A 19,715-nucleotide genomic window follows, 5' to 3' on the forward strand; every position below is an offset into this window, starting at 1 on the left:
TCCCATTGGAATGTAAGCTCCTTGAGGGATAGCTATATTTTGTTCACTGTTGTGTCTCCACGGTCTAAAATGGGACTTTTCTGCACTTACTAAGATGTATTTTGTATTCTCCTTTGACCTCATTTTGGGATGACTTATGAATGAAATTACAAGTCACTTTTAAATTCCTAGAAATAATTTTATGTGGTTATTTTGAACTTTTATAATACTGCCATCTATTTTAAAATGTTGCTTCTGGAATACTTTTATCTATAGTTGTTAGTCAAATTGATTTGTACTTCCTTTTACTATCTCAAAATCTTCTTGTGCTTCCAATAATTTTTGCTCTACATAGTTGACGCGATATTGTTTGACACGCCAAGTTTCGTTACTACAACTTTTTGAAAAATTATGCCATCGGTTCTTCTGAACTGTCCATTTTTATCTCGTTTCATTTTTTTCATTGACTATTACTTATTCTGATCTTAATAATGCCATTATTGAGTTTTTAGACTAGCATTTGCCTAGTATTTTCCTATTCTGCTTATTTTCAAACTTATATTTTCTTTTAGGTCTGCTTCTTTTATTTATTTTAAATTTATTTATCTTATTTATTCTTCTTTTTTTTTTTTTGGCTGCATTGGGTCTTTGTTGCCTCACGTGGGCTTTCTCTAGTTGAGGTGAGTGGGGGCTACTCTTCATTGTGGTGTGAGTTTCTCATTGCGGTGGCTTCTCTTGTTGCAGTTGTGGAGCATGGGCTCTAGCCCCATGGGCTTCGGTAGTTGTGGCACGCAGGCTCAGTAGTTGTGGCTTGCGGGCTCTAGAGCGCAGGCTCAGTAGTTGTGGTGCACGGGCTTAGTTGCTCCACGGCATGTGAGATCTTCCCGGCCCAGAGCTCAAACCCGTCTCCCCTGCATTGGCAGGTGGATTCTTAACCACTGAACCACCAGGGAAGCCCTAGGTCTGCTTCTTTTAAACAGCAGATAATTGTTATTTTATTCAAACACTGAAGCTTTAAAAAAAACTTTTAAAACTTTTTTCATCAATACCTGTACCCACATGTGTTCTTTGGTTGTTTAGAAACAATTCTCAGATATCATATTTTATATTTAACACTTCAATATATATCTCTAAAATGAAAATAACTTTAAAAACATAACCACAATACTATTATCACACCTAAACATTAATAATAGTTTCTTAATATCATCAAATACCCAGTCACAATCCAAATTTCCCAATTTTAAAACAAAATATATTTGCTTGGATCAGGATCCAACAAATGTCCATACATTGCTATTGGTCAATATGTCTCTTAAGCTCTGTTTAATCTGAAGTTCCACTTGTGCCTCTGTATTTTTTCCTTACTCCTCTACCCTTTGTCAAATCTCTCACCTAAAACTGTCCCAAGTTGAGCTGTCAGGAGAGAGCCCTTGGATGGGACCACTGTATATAAAATAGGTAAGTAACAAGGATATACTGTATGACACAGGGAATTATACTTACTATCTTATACTGACCTATAATGGAGTATAATCTGCAAAAATACTGAATCACTATGCTGTGCACCTAAAACTAACATAATATTGTAACTCAACTATACTTCAATTAAAAAAAAGAAAAAGAAAGAGAGAGCCCCTGGACTTCACAATGAACAGTATTCTTCACTGCTACCCTCCCACTTATTTTACATTTCTCAGGATTCATCAATATGCTGGACCGAGTCTGATGCAGGTCATCTTTCCCTGCTGCTTCTGCTATGTCTATAGCTTCACAGTGGTTTCACTAGACAATATGTACAAGCAGTGAGAATCATATACAGTCATTTATGTGAACTCTCTGAAAATCCTCACCTTCCTCCTTTCTCCTGGTATAGACTGGGGCTGGGGAAAACAGTGCTATTAGTGGCTAGGGACTGTTGTGTCATCTCTCATTACACCATGTAAGTCTGTTCCTACTTGTTAGTGTTTCTCTTTAGAAAGCACACACTTGGAATCTCCTTATTTTCAGCTACCAGCCTTAGTAACCCATTTTTGTAAAACTGGAAAAGTTTTCTTCAACAACCTATTAGATACGTATAACGTTTGATTTTCCATATCTCTCTTTTACATTCTTTATCTTCTCTATTAAAAATTCCACTTCTTTGCTTTTTACTGGGTATTGATAATGATAGCTAACATTTGTTAAGTATTTTATGTATCAGACATTTAGATTTTGCATAAATTAATCATTTAATCCTTATGGCACTCCAGTGAAGGAGGCACTATTTAGCTCAATGTTACAGATGAGGACTTGAAACCTAGGATCAATACTTAGAAAAGATAACTAAAGTAGCACAAGATGAAATACCTGAAAAGGAGTGGAGCTACAATTTGAGTACAGGTCGTCTAACTACAAAGTCTAGGATCCCACCACAACACTATACTGTGGTTACACTCTGTTCTAGGAGAAGTCTAGCAGTGGATCTAACCCATTAATTTGATTTCCATAAATGTCCATTCTGCCACTTGTCAGTTTTGCTTTTAGTTGTTTAGTTATTTATTTACTTGCAATCATATTTTTTTTTTTTTTTAAACATTTATTTATTTATTTATTTTTGGCTGTGTTGGGTCTTCGTTTCTATGCGAGGGCTTTCGCTAGTTGCAGCGAGCAGGGCCCACTCTTCATCGCGGTGCGCGGGCCTCTCACTGTCGCGGCCTCTCGTTGTGGAGCGCAGGCTCCAGACGCGCAGGCTCAGTAGTTGTGGCTCACGGGCCCAGTTGCCCCGCGGCATGTGGGATCTTCCCGGACCAGGGCTCGAACCCGTGTCCCCTGCATTGGCAGGCGGATTCTTAACCACTGCGCCACCAGGGAAGCCCGCAATCATATTTTTAAATCTATAAGAATTCATTCTTGCTTTCAATGACTACTTTCTAATACCATCTAATGGAAACCCGTTTTAATTTTATCTATGCATTATCCTTTAAATCTCATGGGGAGTATCAGTTAGAATTCTTTTGAAGTTCTATTTAGTTTTCCCCCATGACTACTGTTAATGAAGGTCATTTTCTCTGACTCTTCAGAAGAGAACCTGTCTTCTGGTGGCAGATTCTCTTCTTTCATCTAGTTATTTTTTGCTGTCTACTCACTTATGAGTGAAGGGTTAGAACAATCAGCACCAGTGGCCAACGTGGATTTCCTTAGCAATCTTGCTGGATTGTGTTGAGCATCCCTTGGTAGTCCTCTTCCCTTCCAGCCTTGTGGAGGGCAGGTAGGTGTAAGGATCTTGGATAAGCTGAGTCAGCTGGTCTGGGTCAGAAAACTTTCTTTTTTCCAGATGTGTCAGCTAGAAGCAGACCTGAGGAACAATCTCAGAACCACCCCTTTAGGGAGTTCTTGGGGGCCAAAGCCCTACTCAACTTCACTTGTCTCAAATGAAGTTCAGGTTGAATGATATGCCAGCGGTCTGCACATGGGCCACTCAGGGTGGGTTTCAACATCCTGTGGTTTGCTCTCTGGTGGCTGACCTGATCCTCAACCTGCCACTCACACAGCCTTTGCTCATGGGATCCCAGGGACATTGATGGATGGTTCGAAATGTCGTTGCCAGTGGGAAGCAGGAGGGGTTACAATGACTAAGCATGAGTGAGGTTTTATTGATATACTGAGCTGTCCCCCCCACCTCCCATGTGGTTTTGTGGTGGAAACTTCCACTGAGTAGAATTTTTGACTTCATTCTACTTCAGAAGCCTGCTACAAAGAATTGTCCAGTTTATTTATTTGTGCCATCCTCACCAAACGAAGTCTGGAGATAAACACCAGAATTGGCCACTGTCTACAACTTTATATTCATTTATATTCATTACTGTGGTGTAATGGTTCATCACAGTATCGATTAACCGTTATACCACAGTGTTATACCAGTTTACTCAGGGAGGGGAGAGGGTATCTAACCCAAAGGTAGCCAGTCCTACAAGAAAGCCTGGAACAAAACAGTTTTGTCCAAACAGGGACAAGCTGGACCAGTCAGATTCTCACTCTCAAGAATTCAAACGGGGAAATACGGTGAGATTCAGGCACTGGCAGGAAGAACAGAATATAAAAGGGTGTAGAGAGAGATCTTGAGGTACTTTAGGGACCAGGATCAAGTTAAAGTTATGAAGAAGCAGAAAACATTTCATTTACATCAAAGACATACAGTCAAGGGTGATGAATTCAGTTGATAGTATGAGAAGAAAAAAGACACAGAAAGAACACAGATTGAGATAGCAATGGAGTCACACTAAAGGCATGCTTTACAGTGAGTATCTATCAACCTGCTTCTCTCAGAGATCAGTTACAGTCTCCACGAGATCATACAGAGCAGCAGAGTGCCCCTGGACAATGTATGACAATTACATCCTTTGACTTTTGGGGGAAGATGATTCGGTTCTTAATAATCAGACCATGCACATTTCGGAAATTGAGAAAATAGAAAAGTGTCAGATATTTTATGGGAAAAAATTTATCAACTTTTATTTTTTTCCCTCTACTTTATACATTTAAAATTCCAATGAGAGAGAGAGCATTTTGTTCTGGAACATTCAGTGAGAGTCACTAGCAGAGTAGGTGAAGTCTTCCTGATGATTAAGAATGACACAGACATACCCTTTACAAAATCCAAGCAGGCAAGTCTTTCAGAAATGGATCAAAATGAAGTTCTGTATAATAGCTGAGGGGCTTCTCTCTTAACGTTTGAGCAGAGATGTTTTCTCAATATTGTTTGATAAAAGTTTCAGCATGGTTGTCAGAGGAGAAAGCAATAAGGTGATGGCTGCAATAGCCTATAGAACCTAAAAAGAGACAAAAAGACCCTGAACAGATGGAGTGTAACTAAGGAGACATTGTGGAATGGAAACTATCTGTTATGAAAAAGTGGAGAAGGCTATGGTGAAAGATTCAGAAAATAGGAATATTAGAATAGATGCTAAGGTGCTATAGGAAAAAAGAGCCCTAAAATACAGGGGCTTGACTAACATAGTAATGTATTTCTCGGTCAAGAAACAGTCTAGTGGTGAGTGGTCCAGATTGGTGGGAGAGCTTTCCAGTCTTCAGTTAATCATTCAGGAACATTGTTTCTTCCATCTTGCTGCTTCTGCAGTCCCTAGGGTGTTGTTCTCATTAATCATCTGAAATTAGATCAAGCTAGAAGGAGAAAGTACAGAGATGGAGGGCAGGCAATTTCCTTTTAAGCAAATGGTATAGAAGTCGCATACATTTCTTCTACTCACACTCTTCCACTTCTACTGGTGAGAACAAATCACCTATCACTGATCATAACTAGTTGCAAAGTAGGCTGGGTAGTGGAGGCGCTAGCTGAACGTCCATGTGCCAGGTAAAATTCCACTCTTAAGGAAGAAGAAAAGAAAGGATTTCTGGTAACCGCTAGCAGCATGCCACACCAAGATAATCCCTACTAGGGAGTAAATCTCTTGAAAAGTTTGGAAACCCAGGTCAATAATGTCTTTCTCTGAGAGCCCAAAGCCGTCTTTGTGGGTTACGAGTCAAGAGGCAAGTCTGTGAAGTCTGGCACAACAGTGCCAATGGAGCCTTTTAGTTACCACCATAAAACTTCAACTATTGTTGAAATCGTTTTCTGTTTGCTTCATCCCCAAAGATTCTGTGTGAAAGTCCAGAATATTTTCTTTGCTTTTCTAAAAGGCACAATCTAGACCCTCTCTTTTAATGCCCTGAAAGATTAGCTCTGCTCGGGGATATCCTCAAATCTCAGCCTTTTGTTTTTCTCCAGAGCCTTCTTCAAGTGCTCCATTGTTTTTCCTCACAAAGGAACACAAGGCAAACTCTCTCCAAAGGGGCCAAGGACTCTTAGTTCTCTCCTTCTGTCAGGACTTCTTAGGTAGCTCAAAAAGCTTAAATAAACACTGGAATTTATTGGCTTATGTAACTTAAAAGCTCAAGGGACAGACTGTAGGTACACCTTGATCCAGGGGTTCAAATTATGTCATCAGGATATTATCTCATTCCCTCTATGTCTCTCAATGCTACTTTTCTGAGTGTTGGTTTCCTCCTTTGGCAAGTTCTCATTCATGTTGGCCTCCAACATTTCAGGCTTTAAGTTTCATAGCTCTGATTGTAGCAGGAAAAGAGAATATACTCCTTTCTCCTCAGCTGAAGCAAAAGTACCCAAGACTGTACATCAGTGGCTCTGATAGGATCACTGGCTTATGTTTGAATTAATCAATGTGACTGTGGAATTGAATGCTTTGAATGGTCAGCACCACATCATAGGAGAAAGCTAAGTCAACACAAATCAGTAGAAAGGAAGATCAGGGTGCTGTTAGCAGAAGGGAGCATGGATCCTGGGCAACAGAACAACAACAGATGTCCACTGCCCATTCATTTGCCTATGAAGTTGACAAATCCAAACTGGTCTTAGGATGACTCTTAAATACTTGCCTTTGAATAAAGATACTCTAAAGCCCTTTAAACTACTTAGTTTCCCTGAGTCTTCTTCTTGCAGTCATACTCCAAGTGTTTGTCATTATCATGTCCTCATGGTCTTTAACCCTGAGGGCAGGCATATGCCTTCCTACAAGGACCTACTGATCATGAGTTACATCACAGTAATTGCCATTTTGCAATTATAATTTCTTAAGGTTTTCATTTTGCAGTCCACTTCCATTTTCTGTAACTTCCTGCTGTACTTATTTCTTTTTTTTTTTTTTAATTATTTATTATTTATTTTTGGCTGTGTTGGGTCTTTGTTGCTGTGTGCAGGCTTTCTCTAGTTGCGGTGAGTGGGGGCTACTCTTCGTTGTGGTGTGTGGGCTTCTCATTGCGGTGGCTTCTCTTTGTTGCAGAGCATGGGCCCTAGGTGTGTGGGCTTCAGCAGTTGTGGCACACGGCTCAGTAGTTGTGGCTCACAGACTCTAGAGCGCAGGCTCAGTAGTTGTGGCACACGGACTTAGTTGCTCCGTGGCATGTGGGATCTTCCTGGACCAGGGCTCGAACCCGTGTACCCTGCACTGACAGGCGGATTCTTAACTGCTGCGCCACCAGGGAAGTCCCTGTACTTTATTTCTAATGAAATGGATTACTTAAAAAAACTTCATGTCCCATTTAATATAATGAGGGACAACAAAACTAAAGCATCCATAGCAAGAGTAATTTGTAAAGGATTTCAGGAAAGAAAACCTCCTTTATTTCTTAAACAGAATAATAGATCTCTCCAAGATACAATGGAGACTGGTCCTACTGATAGTTGGTTATATACCCTGCCATAGTCTCTAAGGCTTGGAATAGATAAGACGTTTGCCACAGTAATATCAAGATCTTGTTCATATTAATGAGGACTAACCAGGGAGCAGGGAATCCAGTTTTACCATTGTTCTCTTGGAACAAGCTAGATACGTTGGGACTTAAACAATGTAGTGTAGGGTGAGGTAGTTAAGACCATAGACTCTGAGACATTTTCCCCAGGATTGAAATTCTACATCTACTACTCACTGCCTGTTTGACCTTAGGTAAGTTACTTGACTTCACTATTCCTTAGTTTCTTCAACTGCAAAGTAGAAATAATAATAGTATTGACCTCACAGAGTTGATGTGATGCTTCTATGAGTTAATATGTATAAAATGTTTAGAATAGTGTGAGAACTATGAAAATAAAGTAAGAGCCATATAAATGCATAGTAAGAACTTTGTTAGCTATTATTAATTTTCATGAATATTCATATATAAATATGTAAATAAACAAAGTGAGGGAAGTATTCAGTAGCAAGTTCCTTGAAGAAACAACTGAAGCACAAAACCCACATTTTCTTTTTATGAATCCCACTTAAATTATCCACATCTGAGTAAGAAAGTGAGAATGACATACTAATGGAAAAACAGGCTAACCTAGTTTCACATTTGAGAGGTGGAATAATTTATGGGAAGGCTCTCAAGGCTTCTAAATGCTGCAATCAAATCACTATATGGAGAAAGCTACAAAATCAAATTCCAAACAATGAAAACATTAGTTTCTTAATGGAACAGTTCCAACCATCTGGCATTCATATGTTTGCAGGGAGGCTATTGTGCAGACATAATGACCCAATCCCACCTCTAGGCAAGAAGCTTTCATGAAGGAAGTTTACCCTGGCCATTTGTGGCTGGTTAATATTACCAGAAGAGGTTTTATGGTGTTTTTTGTTTGTTTGTTTTTTTGTTTAAGTGTTCCGCTGTTAATGTTTCAAATTCAAACTTTTTTTTTCAAGAGAACACAGAAAGAAGGAACTTCAAATATATTTGTAGAGTGCAAAAGAGCGGGTAGGAGATTTCAGCATCTCAGAAATAAGCTTTTTCTTGAAGGCAATTTTTAAAAAAGAGGTGCCCTGTTGCATAGGTGGGATTCAGTCTTGATGATAGTCTATTATCTCTTCTAGACAGATTTAAATTAAATGTTAGATAATCTTCTCATCATACTTTAACAACCAATTTTGAATGAAACTTGGAACACAGAAAATAATGACATTTCATTTTTCTTTGAATGAACTGCCATTTTGTTAGCATATTATCTTTTCTCTCTACTATGGAACTTGACCTACTGTTGAAGGTTCATTCATTCACTTAAGATTAATAATCCAACAAGTATTTACTAAGCCTCTACTAAGTGCTAGGTACTGCATGAGGCATACCTATTCAATAAAGTGTAAAAAGATGAGTTTTTAAGAAATGAAAACAGGTGTGTTATGAAAAGGGCAGTTTGATATGAAATGTTAACAGCATGAGAGATTTTTAAAAAGATAAAAGGAAGAACTGGAAAACAATTTAACATTCAATGTAAATAAAAGCCACATTGGCGTGATTAGAAAGAAAAATATGCTGTGGATAATAGAATCAATCATGTGGGTTTCACACTTTATAAGGTCTCCTAGGATGCAGGGCAAAAGATTAAAAAAAGGGCAGAGAGATAAAAATGACAAGAGAGGAACTGAATGGAGAACAGAGAACAAAGAGCCAGTATATTGACGAGGCTGATCCTGAAGGAGACAGAACAAATGAAGCAAAGCCACAATTACATATATAGTAGAAGAAAACTTTCCTGAGCTTATTGTATAAATTTATAAAATGAATTATAAATTTATTATATAAAGACCTATTTCTGTAGATTTGTAGTTTCTAGGTTACTACATAATTTACTTTTTATTTTTTTTGAAGAGAACAGAAAACATTCAAAGATACACAGAGACTAAATATATACTACCCATAAAGCCTTGTCGAGAAATGTAAACATTAGTCCAAGTGCCTGAGGTGTATACCAAGTTGAGAACATTTAAAAATTATTATTAAAATTTTTTATTAAAAAGAAAGAATAAAATAAATTCATTAAGCATTCAGCACCAGAAACTAAGGAGATTTACAAAATAAACCCAAGGAAGTCAGTAGGAAGGATTTAACTATGAACAAAACAACGAATGAGATACACAGCAGAAAATGAATAGCATTGATAAATCCATCCTAGATCGGTTTCTTTTTTTCATAAAGGTCAAAAAAAAAATCCTTAGCAAAGCAAATCATTGAAACAAAGCAAAACAAAACAAAAAACACGTAACCTACAGTACTAGGTTAAACAAAGGGGTGAAGACCATAACAATTCCAGTTCAAGCAATTTGAAAATATCAACAAAAAGACTATTATATGACGATCATTGAAAGAGAAATAGAAAGCTAAATAGGATAGAAACTGTGGAAAATACTTGTGCAGGTTGGGTTCTATGTAGATGCCGAGGCTGAGGTAGGAGAACAAAGAAAGGGTTTATCGGGGAGTAACATCTATGAAAAGAAAAGGTGGAGAAGAAGGATAGGACAGGGGGAGCTACCAGACCATGATACAGACCCAATAAAGTCTTCACTAGCCCAATACTGACCTTGGGAGCAAAGATGGTTCGTTAGAGAAGTCCCTCATTAGACAGAAATGGCTACGTCCTTGTACCCCCCTCCCCCCCACCGCTCAGTCATTGGCCATGGTTGACCATGAGAAGAGTGTAATCTTGGCTATCACTTTACTCATTCATTGGCTCAAGGGATGCCCTAAGAAGAATGTGGCGTCACCTTAAATTGCTGAAGCCATGGACCATCTGCTAACCACACCCTTTGCAGCAGGTTTGTGAGTTCTTTCTTGGAATGGATTTGAATGGCACATATCCATGTCTGCTGAGCAAGCTCAGCCTTCCTGCTTGTGGAGATGGTCAGGAATTCCACCTCTTCCCTCTCCTTTACCAGTTGGAAGAATTACGGAAGGGGGAGGATCGTGTGCATTCAAGTTCATCTTGGAATATATTACGATACCCAGTGTAATTTATACTTGCCAAAACCTGTCCTTAATGGGTCAGACGCATGACCTGTTAGTCTAAATTTCTACAAGTCAGTTCAGATCTCTCTCTGGGAAAAAGTCCAGTTATTGTTATTGCTGTTTATCTTTTATCAACGTAAGGTCCCAGAAATGGCTTTTAGATAACTTTTCAGAGATATTTTTTTCTAGATATTTTCTCAGTAATTGGAGATTAATTAACCTCATCAGCAAATTCTGTCCAGGCTCAATTGCTCTACTTCCTTCCTTCTGATCACTGTGCATCTTCCCAGGGGTTTTAGAGTATCCCGTGTTACTATCTCAAACCCCCTATAGTCCCTCTGTACTCTGCAAATTAGCAGTGACTTCTGTGAGGTCACCTCTTGTCTGCAGAGCAATCCTCCGAAGGTTGTGGCCATATTTTATATCAAATTCGTTCCTGTTCTAGGGTTTGTGATCTTTGCATGGCACAGATACAAGGTGGCCAGGGGTCCTTAGCAATCATGGATAAGAACTCCATATGTATTGGGTGTTATAGGCTGAATTGTGTCTCCCCCAAACTCTTTTTGAAGAACTTAAACCTCAGCACCTCAGAACGTGACTGTATTTGGAGTCAGGGCCTTTAAAGTGGTGATTGAGGTAAAATGAGGTCATAGGGGTGGACCCTAGTCCAACAGGACTATCCTCATAAGAACAGATTAGGGCACAGACGAACACAGACTGAGGGGAGGCCAAGTAAAGACATCTGGAGAAAACCACCGTCTGCAGGACTAGGACAGAAGCCTCAGAAGAAAGAACCCTTGATCTTGGACTTCTAGCCTCTAGATCAGTGGGAAAATGAATTTCTGTTTTTTAAACCACCCAGTCTGTAGTACTTTGTTATTGGCAGCCCTGCCAAACTAATACAGTGGGTATCAATCTCAGCCAATAAACTTAGATATTCAAGAAGGGTTTTTCTATATTTCAGATTAAATTCTTTTCTGGATCTCCCATTCCTCATGGTTGGTGGGAAAACATGAGCTCAGTTCTTTTGCAGTTTTCTTCTTTTCTTAGGGAATTATAGTTACACACCCCTATCTAGGTCGGTTACTCTTCCCGAGTTTTATGTAATGGCAACGTGTTGGAGGGGCTTCTCTAGCATCGGTCTGCAGAGGTTGCCTCTGAGACTTCCTTTGTTCAAGTCCACTGCTGATATGTTACCTGTGAGACATGACCATCTGTGACTAAGCTATGCCATGTTCCATCTACCTAAACACATCTTGCAGTCTTTTCTTCTAAGGCAGCTTGCTTTCTCTCCAGCAGAATTGCTGGGAAGCAGGACAGAGGTGCCCTCTGTTCTTGGGATACACAGTCTTCTCTCTGTTGCTCTCACATTCCAAGTATACGTTTTTTCCTTCAGGTCTATGCATACTGTTTATGCCTGTAAATCCCCTTCTCCTAAGAGCTTAGGTTTTCTATAAAGAGTTTGGCTCTTCTGTTTTCTGTTTTGTCATATACTTTCCAGAGCAATGAGCACAGAACATACGGCTATTCAACAATGAGAGAAGGAAAGTAGAAATACAGGGAGAAGAAAACATGGAAAAAAAATCTCAAAATATAGTTTGGTCATATAATTATTATATCCCACTAAAGCCAGAAGACACATACTATTGATTATTAAATATATTTTATGGTTATATAGAATTAGAATCCTAGCCATGGAAAGTCACAGGCTTTTTACATAGAAATAATCTACTGGCTTGCTTATTATTAAAAAAACAGTTTTTATTGAAGTATGGTTGATTTACAATGTTGTGTTAGATTCTGGTGTACAGCAAAGTGATCCAGTTATGCATGTATATATATTCTTTTTCATTATAGGTTATTATAAGATATTGAATATAGCTCCCTGTGCTATGCAATAGGAACTTGTTGTTTATCCTGACTTGCTTATTATAGTTAATTTTTCTTAGGACATGTGTGGAGTGTATCTTGGTTTTATATAGGAGTACAGTCATTCTCTGCTCTTAAGTGTTGTAGTGTTTCATATGTTCAATCAAAACAGCAGCCCTCAGAGGATGTGATGGCTGAATAGTATTCCATAATAGTTTGTCTTAGAAATATCAGTGTATGGATAGATCCAGATAATGACACTTGTGTTTTGAAATCTACTATTCAGGTGTAATTTACAAACAATAAGTTACACCAATCTTAAATGTTCAGTTCACTGAGTTTGGACACATACATACACCCATGTTACCACAGCACAAAGCAAGATATAGGATAGTTCCCTTACCCCAGGAAGTTCCCTTGTGTGCCTTTTCTATCAGTCCCCATTCCCTATGCAATCATTGTTCTAACGTCATAGATAAGTGTTGCCTGTTCTGGAACGTCACAGAAATGAAATCATATAGTATGTACTGCTTTGGATCTAATTCTGTTCAGCATATTTTTGAGGTTCATCTGTACTGCTGTGGATATCAGGAGTTTGTTCCCGGTATTGCTGACCAGTCTTCCATTCACGTCCATTATTGTTTTTTAACCTGTGGAATTTACTCTGCTTCTGGCAAGAGTAAATGTTGTCAGAGAAATGAGGGGGATTGGCAGAGGCATTCAGTTCAATGTGACCAGTAGAGTTTGTGCAAAGGTGTAACACGCCCACTTCTGGCGAATGCCCACTCTAGAGGGCAGGTCATCAGAATCTCTACTTTTCTCAGATCAATCCACAATCTAGGCTATAGGGTGTCATTGAACCCCTGAGATTACATTCAAAGTGTGTATGAATATATATATATATATATTAGTTAAGCCAAGGTAACTGAGAGATTCCCCAAGTTTAGTGGCTCAAAGAACAAAAAATTTCTTTTTCACATAAATGTCCAGAGAGACGCTCACGTCAGTAGAGAGGCTCTCCTTCATGTGGACAGGAGCGTCCTTCAAGCGTCAGGAGTCACGGCTGCCTGTCATCTTCCATCCGTGGCTTCCAAGGTTGGTGTGGGTATTGCCACCCCATCAACAGAAGGGACAAAGAACCTGAGGGAGCACACCTGAGAGGAGTTTTTGGTAGTCCTACAATCAGCAGAAGTCACTTATGCTCGAGTTACCTGGAGACACCTCAGTTACGTGGCCTCGATTAATCGCAGGAGAGGCTGGGAAATCTAATCTAGCTGGTGCCCCAAAAGGAGAGAATGGATATTGCAGTTGCTTCTGCTACAATATGTGTATCCTACGTTTACCTGTAAAGCAGTTTCATAGCTTTGATTCAGTTCTGAAGGGGGTCCACATCCAAAAATGTTTCAGAGCCTTCTGTTAAGGGACCACTACCCCACTGCTTCTTCCACCTTGCTCTAGGAGGTATAATAGGCTATCAAGTCAAAACAACAGAAATGACATAAGATACACATGACTTGGGAAAACCCCTGTCCCACTTTTGCCCAGAGTGGCACAGTACTGCACATATTCCTTGGAACACTCATTGCAGGTCTTGAGGCAGACATCACATCAACTACTAGAACTCACAAGAATCCAGCATATTAGACTCGGCCATAGTTTATTTGAAAGAAAAGAGCAGACGCCTTTATGGTTTGTACTTTTTGCACCGTTTGTAAGAAATTCTTCTCTACCCTGAAAAGATGAAGATATTCTAAAAATCTGGAAGTTTTACTTTAGGTTTTCACATCATTGGGAACTTACGTTTGTTTACAGTGTGAGGTAGGTATCCCATGTTGTTTTGGAAATATATCTAGAGAACACTAAAGAGAACTACAGAGAACATCTTTGATGTACTATTTTACGTGGGCTTATCTCATTTATGTGTGGTTCTGTTTCTGAACCTGCCATTCTCTTTCATGAGATTATTTACCAGTCTCTGCACCAATCCTACATTGTTTCAGTTGGTGAAGCTTTAGAATATTTTGATACCTGGAGTGACAATTTTCCCTCCTTATGCTTCTTCAGAATTGTCTTAGTTATTCTTGGCCTCTTCCACTCCCACATGACTTGTCGAATCACTTTGTTAAGGTCTATGAAAAACCCTATTACAATTTGGAGTAGATTGCACTCTGTTTATGGAGTCCTCTCGTCCATGAACATGATATTATCTATCCATTTATTGAGACCTCTTCATGTACTTCAATAAATTTTTATAATTTTCTACATATAGTAAATACAGATACTATACCTTTCTTTTAATGTTTATTCAAGTTATAATAAAAATTTGTTGCTACATAAGTGAGACCTTCAAACATTTATTATTTATAATGGGCTGTGGCTTCATTGTACATTGATCTTTTATTCAACAATGTTGCTAAACTCTCTTCTTTGTTCTAATATTAGATTTGCTTGAATTTTCTCAGAAGACAATTATATCATCTACAAATCACTTTTTTCTTCTTTTCCACACCTTATATCTTCCAATTTCTGTGTGTGTGTGTGCATGTGTATGTGTTATTATCTTGGCAAGGTGCTTTATTACAATGTGGAATAGAAATGGTAAAGTGATCCCCGTTTTCTTTCTTACTTTAAAAGGAAAATGTTTAATGAATTAACATTAAGAATAATGCCTCTAGAATTAGGTTGTTGGTAGCAACTCTATGATGTTCAGGAAATTCCTCCCTTTTCTAGTTTGTTGAGATTAAGAAAAATTAGTGGCAAATTTCTTTACATTTTCTAATATGAAGCCATTCTTACATTATGGTATCAGCCTGATGTGCTTGTGATGTATTTTTTTAAAACACATTGCTGAACTTGGTTTGATTATATGTAAGAATAAAATTTTTTATTCCTTTTGAGATTGGTCTAGAATTTTCCTTTCTATTTTTTTGTTTGTTTGTTTTTTGTTTTTTTTTTTTTTGCGGTACGTGGGCCTCTCACTGTTGTGGCCTCTCCCGTTGCGGAGCACAGGCTCCGGACGCGCAGGGTCAGTGGCCATGGCTCACGGGCCCAGCCGCTGCGCGGCATGTGGGATCTTCCCGGACCGGGGCACAAACCCGTGTCCTCTGCATCGGCAGGCGGACTCCCAACCACTGCGCCACCAGGGAAGCCCTTCCTTTCTATTTTAATGTCTGATCTTGGCATCAAGATTTTATTAGCTCATAAAATAATTGGGGTGCTTTCCTTCTTTTTCTCTGAAATCATTTGAATAGAGATTACCTATGAAGATTTGGTAAATCTTTGCCACCAAATTTTTGACCCTTTTTGTAGGTAGATTTAGAAATATGAATTTAATTTATTCAATAGTTACAAATATATTCATGTTTTTAATTTGTTTGACTCAATAACGTTTTGTAATTTGCATCTTATTAGAAAGTATCTATTTCAGCTAAGTTTTAAAAATGTTCACAACATTCTGTTAGTATTAGAAAAAAGTCTCGAAACTATAATTATAATTTCATTCATAGTCTTGTTTCTTTTCTCTCTTTCCTCACTATCAGTCTTACTAGAAATTTACCAACTTTATTATTGTTTTATAGAACTTTGTGTTTTGTGACCCTTTCTATGAGTTTTTGGATATTTAGGTCTATTTTTAGCTCTAAAATTATACATATAACACACATATATGTTTTTTTCTTCATTTTCTTCCCCCCTCCCCTTCTGTTTTAGATCAAAGGCTTTTTATTTGGGTGAGGGAAACTACAGGAAAAGGATTTGCTCACCCTTGATCTACTTCAGACACTACCCAGATTATTCATGCAGAAATAGGTGATAAGCAAAAGGTGAGCAAATAGTCAGTGTATTTAGGGCTTTCATTTCATTGTAGTCTGGTCCTCGTACAGGGCTGCTGCCCACACAATCCCATCTTCTACTCTCTGTTCCTAGAGTCTCTTTATGTCACTTCTACCCTGAAGAGTGTTATTTTATTTTATGCTATTTTAGTTTTACTACATTGGGCTGACCTCACCCACCTCTGCCACTGGCCTTTTAAAATAGACACGTTTCCTAAGGAGAATGATTTCTTTCTAGTCAAGGGAAAAACAGCAGCGAGGCATAAATACCCCATTTTAACAAGGAAGAAACCTCTGCCTGAGAGGCACCTGAAAAATTTTCCCAAGCAGGCTGAATTCTCTCAGGGTATTGTTTCACCGGAATACATTCTCTGCATCAGTCTCTACATTAACAGACTGGAGGGAAAGTTTCCAACAGATCTTTTTGCTGATAGGTTTGACTACTCTCTAGTAGAAAATTTCAAAGGCTTTTTGCCAGACGGAAGGGAATGTGGGAAGGCAGAGGGAACTGGCATGACCAGCAAACCCTTCTGAACAAATAACAGAGCCAAAAGTAGTGACAGCCAATGTTCCAATCCTAAATGCTCTGCAGATTATAGTCCTTGGACCACTAGATAACAGCAATAATCTGACAAAGTCTACAGTTATCAAGATATTAATGTAAACTGTACTTGAAATACTCCTCATTCAAATTCTCTTCATTTTGCTGAAAATATTTTTTCTCACGTTTGACAGCACCAGCTATCTTTGGGCCTCTGGCTCTGGTGAAGTCATTTGAAGAAACAGATCTAGAGAAACATTGCTTGGCAGAGGATAAGAGAGAAAGGTTAGGACAGAAAGCATTAAGATGACTATCCAAGAAATGGAATCAGTTTGATTGGCAAGAGGGCCACAGACAGATAAAAACATTAAAGAAAGTATATCGAGGTATCTTTCTGCATCTCTATTGAAATAACATCACCTACTGTTGGGTTTGAAGAAGCCTGCTCAAATATATTATCTTACTTTATTAAAGGCAACCTGGAACCTGATAAAATAGACTTTAATAGTATTATTATCCCATTTTACAGATGAGAAAACTGGCTTGTTTGGAACACAATACTAGTTTTGATGGATTAATCTCTGTGCTGAAGTGGATTCTGTATTGGATTTCATTTTCTCTCTCCTTTTACACTGGGCATACAGCCTACAGTTGACTTTGAAGTTATTAAACAAAAACTGGGTGAAGAGCAGTCTCATTTAGACAGGTCCGCATGTGTCAGGGAGACAGGTCTGTCCAGGCTGACCTTGTACTTTGCTCTCCAATTCATTCTAGGCCATGGTAGGACAAATAAAGAGGAAAGAAAGTTTTTTTAAAGCAAATAACTTGGAACTCTTGAATACATGTCACGTCTTGCGTGGACAGAACTCCTCATTTGATGTTAGAAAGGATCACAGAGTAGTTAAGGCAGTTAATATATAGTCAAAGCAGAAGCAACCATATTCCTTAATATGGTAAGAGGTAAAATCAATATCCTGGGAAAACATTCAAGCTGAGTGGTAGGCAAGAAACTCATTTGCACTTTATCTTTGATTTATGAGGAAGGGTGAAAGATTGAAATAATTAATTTGTAAATTAATTATTTGATACTATTTATTGCTATAGTTAATATAATAATTTAATTATTTTAAATAAAATTTTAAAATATTCTTTTTACTAGATATAGAAGTTTTGGTATTGAGAAACCCAACAGTAAATACAAAGAGCGTGCAGTAGAAAGAAGACAGGAAAATGAGCTAAGTGATTTTTCTGAGGTGGGTAGAGCTATGGTGCAAAACAAGAGTCCCTTTCAGTATAGTCTTTCTTTTCTTACCAATATATGCTTTTTATTATATTTAGATTATATAGTGGACATTTTCCTATTTGTCCTGGTATCTTTCTTTAGAGTTTAAGATCAGCTCTCATTATTTTTGTGATAAGTTTTTATATGCATTTCTGCATGCTGTAAATGAACATATTAGCACCGTGCATGTATTAAAATTTCTATTTTTTCACATTTTAATGGATTATTATAAAATAAGTGATAATTTGGTAGGAAAGGAGAGGTAGCAGAGTTCTTTAAGGCTGATTTTTTAAAAAAGGGGATTTGCTACATTGTTTGAAAAAGGAAACAGCTTGAGAGTAATGGATGAGCAGTCAGGGTTTAGCTTTGAGCGCCCTGTGAAAACCGCAAGACGAACTCAATCAAGGTTCGAAGCAGTCACTTGCGGGCGACGGTCACGTTCTCTTCGAGGCAGACCTCACTGGAAGCTTGAGACGTTTCCATCCCCACCAAGAATTCTTCCCCTCCCCGCCCTGTGCGGTTTCCGGTGACCTCTCATTTCTGCGAAGCCCAAGGTTACCGAGTGACTGCCACCAACGCAGCCCTCCCTCCTGGTTCTGCGTTTCTTTCTTATATGTACTTGTATCAGTCCTGCCAAGTTCCCTGACATACTGCTGTCGTAGACCCCACGTGCCGTTTAGAGTTTGCCCAGTTTTTACTTGTAAGCTGCTACTTTTGTTGTGTCGCGGCTTTAGCAGTGGAGCTAGAGGCAGAGAATTGCCAACACTCCAGGAAGCCAAGGGTGGGAGGTGGGTAGGGGGTGGCGCGGCTGGAGAGCCCCCGGTGGACCGGGTGTTGTTCCAGAACCTGGGCGAATCTCTGTGCCCGCCACTTTCCCGAGAACCATCCCCAGGCCTTAGTCCTGCGCCGCTCCCAACCACACCTCCAGGTGTGTATTCCCCGCCCTTAATTACTCTTCTAAAATTGATAGTTTGCACTTGCAAAGTTACACTGGGAAAGCGGAAGAGAAATTTATAATCATGGATATGGAGAACTAGGGGAACACAGTCACACTTGCTTTGGTCTGCAGACCCAGGCAATCGAAAACTCAGAAATGGAAACGTGTGCACCTTTCCGGCAGCAAAATTGACTCTGCGTTCTTTGCAGCCTCGACTTGAAGGCTGCACTGGGAGAAACTCCGTGCCTCCGGGAAAGTTTGGAAACGGAACTACGAGAGAGGCCAGACATCGGGGATTTTGCGGGCCCTGCGATGTCTTCCAGAGCTTTTCAAGTGGGGAGAGAAGAGCGACGAAATGAAAATGCAACGTGTAGGAGAGGCCGCCCGAGCCCCGCAAGTTGTCGGTCGCAGAGGTGAGCGCGGGAGCGGGTGGGGATGGAGATCCGGAGCTGGAGGCCGTGGGTCTCCAGACGCGGGTGGGTCCGATCCGGGTGGGGGGCGGTGGGAAGATGATGAATGGGAGGCTTGGGCTACCCTCCGCCCCCGCCCCTGCAAGCGGGGCGGGGAGTCCGGCAACTGGATGGGGGAGGAGGAGCACAGAGGGTAGGGGCTCTGGGGGCGTCGCGCCAGGTAAGGGAATGAGCCAGGGGGAGGGAGTCGGGGGGTGTGGGAGTTGCTGACTTGTGCTACGTGGAGCCTGCAGAAAAGAAAGAAGGCGGAGGAAGAAGGGGGCAGGCGTCCGCCCTGCTCCCGCGGCCCTCCCTCGGCGACCCCCTCCCCCGCCGCCCTGCCAGCGCGCCAAAGCCGGAGCAGTCGGGGCCGAGCGGCGGCTGACGCTCCCGGAGCCGCGACGCCCCTGTCCCCCAGCGGAGCCTGCCGGGATCTCGAGCGGCCTGGGCCCCGGCACCGCCGAGCCCTCCCCGGCCTCCCGGCCGCGCGCGCGGGACCCCGGCGGGGTGGGCG

At 40.0% G+C, this 19,715-nt stretch overlaps 1 protein-coding gene across 2 annotated transcripts in view; it reads left to right on the plus strand.

Moving 5' to 3' along the window:
- The first annotated feature begins 18,660 nt into the window (after positions 1–18,660).
- LPAR1 (lysophosphatidic acid receptor 1) overlaps positions 18,661–19,715 on the plus strand; it is a 160,328-nt gene continuing 159,273 nt past the window's right edge. Inside the window, exons 1-2 of one of the 2 annotated variants that reach the window (XM_032636462.1) lie at positions 18,661–18,743; positions 18,962–19,165. The gene's annotated coding sequence lies outside the window, so the exon portion shown is untranslated. Of the gene's footprint in view, positions 18,744–18,840; positions 19,166–19,715 lie in introns of those variants that run through there. The other variant, XM_032636461.1, reaches the window with a different exon arrangement.

Source organism: Phocoena sinus, chromosome 6, assembly GCF_008692025.1.
Source record: "Phocoena sinus isolate mPhoSin1 chromosome 6, mPhoSin1.pri, whole genome shotgun sequence".
Classification (NCBI taxonomy): Eukaryota; Metazoa; Chordata; class Mammalia; order Artiodactyla; family Phocoenidae; genus Phocoena; species Phocoena sinus.